The 7,173-nt window shown below is 53.2% G+C and overlaps 1 non-coding gene across 1 annotated transcript; it reads right to left on the minus strand.

The window, feature by feature from the left end:
* Positions 1 to 313: 313 nt before the first annotated feature.
* TRNAN-GUU (transfer RNA asparagine (anticodon GUU)) lies at positions 314 to 387 on the minus strand. The gene has a single exon. It is a non-coding gene; the product is annotated as a tRNA-Asn (tRNA).
* Positions 388 to 7,173: the final 6,786 nt, after the last annotated feature.

The following is a 7,173-nucleotide window of genomic DNA, read 5'->3' on the forward strand; positions in this document are numbered from 1 at the left end:
CCAAAAAAAGCGCCGCACCACCACTGGGTGGGCTCGAACCTCCAACTTTTCGGTAAACAGCCGATCGCGCTAGCCAATTGCGCCACGGAGACAGTCCTGCTCCACTCTCACCACCATCAGAACATATCTTCAAAGCTATCAGCCCAAAGAAAAAAAACCGCCGCACCACCACCGGGTGGGCTCGAACCTCCAACTTTTCGGTTAACAGCCAATCGCGCTAGCCAATTGCGCCACGGAAACAGTCCTGCTCCACTCTCACCACCATCAGAACATATCTTCAAAGCTATCAGCACAAAGAAAAAAAGCGCCGCACCGCCCCCGGGTGGGCTCGAACCTCCAACCTTTCGGTTAACAGCCGATCGCGCTAGCCAACTGCGCCACGGAGACAGTCGTGCTCCACTCTCACCACCATCAGAACATATCTTCAAAGCTATCAGCCCAAAGAAAAAAAAGCGCCGCACCACCGCCGGGTGGGCTCGAAACTCCTACCTTTCGGTTAACAGCCGATCGCGCTCGCCAATTGCGCCACGGAGACAGTCCTGCTTCACTCTCACCACCATCAGAACATATCTTCAAAGCTATCAGCCCAAAGAAAAAAAAGCGCTATACCACCACCGGGTGGGCTCGAACCTCCGACCTTTTGGTTAACACCGATCGCGCTCGCCAATTGCGCCATGGAGACTGTCCTGCTCAACTCTCACCACCATCAGAAGATATCTTCAAAGCTATCAGCTCAAAGAAAAAAAGCACCGCACCACCACCGGGTGGGCTTGAACCTCCAACTTTTCGGTTAACAGCCGATCACGCTAGCCAATTGCGCCACGGAGACAGTCCTGCTCCACTCTCACCACCATCAGAACATATCTTCAAAGCTATCAACCCACAGAAAAAAAAGCGCCGCACAACCACTGGGTAGGCTCCACCCTCCGAATGTTCGGTTAACAGCCGATCGCGCTAGCCAATTGCGCCACGGAGACAGTCCTGCTCCACTCTCACCACCATAAGAACATATCTTCAAAGCTATCAGCCCAAAGAAAAAAAAGCGCCGCACCACCACTGGGTGGGCTCTAACCTCCGACCTTTTGGTTAACAGCCGATCGCGCTAGCCATTGCGCCACGGAGACAATCCTGCTTCACTCTCACCACCATCAGAACATATCTTCAAAGCTATCAGCCCAAAGAAAAAAAAGCGACGCAGCACCACCGGGTGGGCTCGAACCTCCAACTTTCCGGTTAACAGCCGATCACGCTAGCCAATAGCGCCACGGAGACAGTCCTGCTCCACTCTCACCACCATCAGAACATATCTTCAAAGCTATCAGCCCACAGAAAAAAAAGCGCCGCACTACCACCGGGTAGGCTCAAACCTCCAACTTTTCGGTTAACCGCCGATCGCGCTAGCCAATTGCGCCACGGAGACAGTCCTGCTCCACTTTCACCACCATAAGAACATATCTTCAAAGCTATCAGCCTGAAAAAAAGCAACACACCACTCCCGGGAGGGCTCGAAACTCCAACCTATCGGTCAACAGCCGATCGCGCTAGCCCATTGCGCCACGGAGACAGTCTTGCTCATCTCTCACCACCATCAGATCATATCATCAAAGCTATCAGCCCAAAGAAAAAAAAGCACCGCACCACCACCGGGTGGGCTCGAACCTCCAACTTTTCGGTTAACAGCCGATCGCGCTAGCCAATTGCGCCATGGAGACAGTCTTGCTCCGCTCTCACCACCATCAGAACATAACTTCAAAGATATCAGCCCAAAGAAAAAAAAGCACCGCACCACCACCGTGTGGGCTTGAACCTCCAACCTTTTGGTTAACAGCCGATCGCGCTAGCCAATTGCGCCACGGAGACAGTCGTGCTTCACTCTCACCACCATCAGAAAATATCTTCAAAGCTATTAGCGCAAAGAAAAAAGCAAAACACCACTCCCGGGAGGGCTCGAACCTCCAACTTTTCGGTTAACAGCCGATCGCGCTGGCCAATTGCGCCACGGAGAAAGTCCTGCTCAACTCTCACCACCGTCAGACCATTTCTTCAGAGCTATCACCCCAAAGAAAAAAAAAGCGCCGCACCACCACCGGGTGGGCTCGAACCTCCAACCTTTCGGTTAACAGCCGATCGTGCTAGCCAATTGCCCCACGGTGACAGTCGTGCTCCACTCTCACCACCATCAGAACATATCTTCAAAGCTATGAGCCCATAGAAAAAAAAGCGCCGAACCACCACCGGGTGGGCTCGAACCTCCAACTTTTTGGTTAACAGCCGATTGCGCTAGACAATTGCGCCACGGGGACCGTCCTGCTCCACTCTCACCACCGTCAGACCATTTATTCGGAGCTATCACCCCAAAGAAAAAAAAGCGCCGCACCACCACCGGGTGGGCTCGAACCTCCAACCTTTCGGGTAACAGCCGATCGCGCTAGCCAATTGCCCCACGGAGACAGTCGTGCTCCACTCTCACCACCGTCAGAATATTTCTTCAGAGCTATCACCCCAAAGAAAAAAAGCGCCGCACCACCACCGGTTGGGCTAGAACCTCCAACATTTCGGTTAACAGCCGATCGCGCTAGCCAATTGCGCCACGAAGACAGTCCTGCTCCAGTCTCACCACCATCAGAACATATCTTCAAAGCTATTACCGCAAAGAAAAAAGCAACACACCACTCCCGGGAGGGCTCAAAACTCCAACCTTTCGGTTAACAGCCGATCGTGCTAGCCCATTGCGCCACGGAGACAGTCTTGCTCCACTCGCACCACCATCAGAACATATCTTCAAAGCTATCATCGCAAAGAAAAAAGCAACACACCACTCCCGGGAGGGCTCGAAACTCCAGCCTTTCGGTCAACAGCCGATCGCGCTAGCCCATTGCGCCACGGAGACAGTCTTGCTCATCTCTCACCACCATCAGATCATATCATCAAAGCTATCAGCCCAAAGAAAAAAAAGCACCGCACCACCACCGGGTGGGATCGAACCTCCAACTTTTCGGTTAACAGCCGATCGCGCTGGCCAATTGCGCCACGGAAACAGTCCTGCTCCACTCTCACCACAATTAGAACATATCTTCAAAGCTAACAGCCCAAAGAAAAAAAAGCGCCGCACCACCACCGGGTGGGCTGGAACCTCCAACCTTTCGGTTAACAGCAGATCGCGCTAGCCTATTGCGCAACGGAGACAATCGTGCTCCACTCTCACCACCATCAGAACATATCTTCAAAGCTATCAGCGCAAAGAAAAAAAGCGCGGCACCACCACTGGGTGGGCTCGAACCTCCAACCTTTCGGTTAACAGCCGATCGCGCAAGCCAATTTTGCCATGGAGACAGTCCTGCTCCACTCTCACCACCATCAGAACATATCTTCAAAGGTATCAGCCCAAAAAAAAGTGCCGCACCACCACTGGGTGGGCTCGAACCTCCAACGTTTCGGTTACCAGCCGATCGCGCTAGCCAATTGCGCCACGGAGACAGTCCTGCTCCACTCTCACCACCATCAGAACATATCTTCAAAGCTATCAGCCCAAAGAAAAAAACCGCCGCACCACCACCGGGTGGGCTCGAACCTCCAACTTTTCGGTTAACAGCCAATCGCGCTAGCCAATTGCGCCACGGAGACAGTCCTGCTCCACTCTCACCACCATCAGAACATATCTTCAAAGCTATCAGCACAAAGAAAAAAAGCGCCGCACCACCCCCGGGTGGGCTCGAACCTCCAACCTTTCGGTTAACAGCCGATCGCGCTAGCCAACTGCGCCACGGAGACAGTCGTGCTCCACTCTCACCACCATCAGAACATATCTTCAAAGCTGTCAGCGCAAAAAAAAAGCAACACACCACTCCCGGGAGGGATCGAAACTCCAACCTTTCGGTTAACAGCCGATCGCGCTAGCCAATCGCGCCACGGAGACAGTCCTGCTCTACTCTCACCACCATCAGAACATATCTTCAAAGCTATCAGCCCAAAGAAAAAAAAGCGCCGCACCAACGCCGGGTGGGCTCGAAACTCCTACCTTTCGGTTAACAGCCGATCGCGCTAGCCAATTGCGCCACGGAGACAGTCCTGCTTCACTCTCACCACCATCAGAACATATCTTCAAAGCTATCAGCCCAAAGAAAAAAAAGCGCTATACCACCACCGGGTGGGCTCGAACCTCCGACCTTTTGGTTAACACCGATCGCGCTCGCCAATTGCGCCATGGAGACAGTCCTGCTCAACTCTCACCACCATCAGAAGATATCTTCAAAGCTATCAGCTCAAAGAAAAAAAGCACCGCACCACCACCGGGTGGGCTCGAACCTCCAACTTTTCGGTTAACAGCCGATCACGCTAGCCAATTGCGCCACGGAGACAGTCCTGCTCCACTCTCACCACCATCAGAACATATCTTCAAAGCTATCAGCCCAAAGAAAAAAAAGCGCTGCACCACCACCGGGTGGGCTCGAACCTCCAACCTTACGGTTAACAGCCGATCGCGCTAGCCCATTCCGCAACGGAGACAGTCTTGTTCCACTCTCACCACCATCAGAACATATCTTCAAAGCTATCAGCGCAAAGAAAAAAGCAACACACCACTCCCGGGAGGGATCGAAACTCCAACCTTTCGGTCAACAGCCGATCGCGCTAGCCCATTGCGCCACGGAGACAGTCTTGCTCCATTCTCACCACCGTCAGATCATTTCTTCAGAGCTATCACCCCAAAGAAAAGAAGCGCCAAACCACCGCCGGGTGGGCTCGAACCTCCAACCTTTTGGTTAATAGCCGATCGTGCTAGCCAATTGCCCCACGGTGACAGTCGTGCTCCACTCTCACCACCATCAGAACATATCTTCAAAGCTATCAGCCCATAGAAAAAAAAGCGCCGCACCACCACCGGATGGGGTCGAACCTCCAACTTTTCGGTTAACAGCCGATTGCGCTAGCCAATTGCGCCACGGGGACCGTCCTGCTCCACTCTCACCACCGTCAGACCATTTCTTCAGAGCTATCACCCCAAAGAAAAAAAAAGCGCCGCACCACCACCGGGTGGGCTCGAACCTCCAACCTTTCGGGTAACAGCCGATCGCGCTAGCCAATTGCCCCACGGAGACAGTCGTGCTCCACTCTCACCACCGTCAGAACATTTCTTCAGAGCTATCACCCCAAAGAAAAAAAAGCGCCGCACCACCCCCGGTTGGGCTACAACCTCCAACCTTTCGGTTAACAGCCGATCGCGCTAGCCAATTGCGCCACGAAGACAGTCCTGCTCCACTCTCACCACCATCAGAACATATCTTCAAAGCTATTACCGCAAAGAAAAAAGCAACACACCACGCCCGGGAGGGCTCAAAACTCCAACCTTTCGGTTAACAGCAGATCGCGCTAGCCCATTGCGCCACGGAGACAGTCTTGCTCCACTCTCACCACCATCAGAACATATCTTCAAAGCGTTCATCGCAAAGTAAAAAGCAACACACCACTCCCGGGAGGGCTCGAAACTCGAACCTTTTGGTCAACAGCCGATCGCGCTAGCCCATTGCGCCACGGAGACAGTCTTGCTCATCTCTCACCACCATCAGATCATATCATCAAAGCTATCAGCCCAAAGAAAAAAAAGCACCGCACCACCACCGGGTGGGATCGAACCTCCAACTTTTCGGTTAACAGCCGATCGCGCTGGCCAATTGCGCCACGGAGACAGTCCTGCTCCACTCTCACCACAATTAGAACATATCTTCAAAGCTGTCAGCCCAAAAAAAAGCGCCGCACCACCACCGGGTGGGCTGGAACTCCAACCTTTCGGTTAACAGCAGATCGCGCTAGCCAATTGCGCCACGGAGACAATCGTGCTCCACTCTCACCACCATCAGAACATATCTTCAAAGCTATCAGCGCAAAGAAAAAAAAGCGCCGCACCACCACTGGGTGGGCTCGAACCTCCAACCTTTCGGTTAACAGCCGATCACGCAAGCCAATTTTGCCATGGAGACAGTCCTGCTTCACTCTCACCACCATCAGAACATATCTTCAAAGCTATCAGCCCAAAGAAAAAAAAGCGCCATACCACCACTGGGTGGGCTCGAACCTCCGACCTTTTGGTTAACACCGATCGCGCTCGCCAATTGCGCCATGGAGACAGTCCTGCTCCACTCTCACCACCATCAGAAGATATCTTCAAAGCTATCAGCCCAAAGAAAAAAAGCACCGCACCACCCCCGGGTGGGCTCGAACCTCCAACTTTTCGGTTAACAGCCGATCACGCTAGCCAATTGCGCCACGGAGACAGTCCTGCTCCACTCTCACCACCATCAGAACATATCTTCAAAGCTATCAACCCACAGAAAAAAAAGCGCCGCACAACCACTGGGTAGGCTCCAACCTCCGAATTTTCGGTTAACAGCCGATCGCGCTAGCCAATTGCGCCACGGAGACAGTCCTGCTCTACTTTCACCACCATAAGAACATATCTTCAAAGCTATCAGCCCGAAAAAAAGCAACACACCACTCCCGGGAGGGCTCGAAACTCCAACCTTTCGGTCAACAGCCGATCGCGCTAGCCCATTGCGCCACGGAGACAGTCTTGCTCATCTCTCACCACCATCAGATCATATCATCAAAGCTATCAGCCCAAAGAAAAAAAAAGCACCGCACCACCACTGGGTGGGCTCGAACCTCCGACTTTTCGGTTAACAGCCGATCGCGCTAGCCAATTGCGCCACGGAGACAGTCCTGCTCCACTCTCACCACCATCAGAACATATCTTCAAAGCTATCAGCTCAGAAAAAAAACCACCGCACCACCACCGAGTGGGCTCGAACCTCCAATCTTTCGGTTAACAGCCAATCGCGCTAGCCAATCGCGCCACGGAGACAGTCCTGCTCCACTCTCACCACCATCAGAACATATCTTCAAAGCTATCAGCACAAAAAAAAGCGCCGCACCACCACCGGGTGGGCTCGAACCTCCAACCTTTCGGTTAACAGCCGATCGCGCTAGCCAACTGCGCCACGGAGACAGTCGTGCTCCACTCTCACCACCATCAGAACATATCTTCAAAGCTATCAGCCCAAAGAAACAAAAGCGCCGTACCACCGCCGGGTGGGCTCGAAACTCCAACCTTTCGGTTAACAGCCGATCGCGCTAGCCAATTGCGCCATGGAGACAGTCCTGCTCCACTCTCACCACCAT

The sequence above is a fragment of the Rhipicephalus microplus genome, unplaced genomic scaffold (genome assembly GCF_043290135.1).
Source record: "Rhipicephalus microplus isolate Deutch F79 unplaced genomic scaffold, USDA_Rmic scaffold_29, whole genome shotgun sequence".
Lineage (NCBI taxonomy): Eukaryota > Metazoa > Arthropoda > Arachnida > Ixodida > Ixodidae > Rhipicephalus > Rhipicephalus microplus.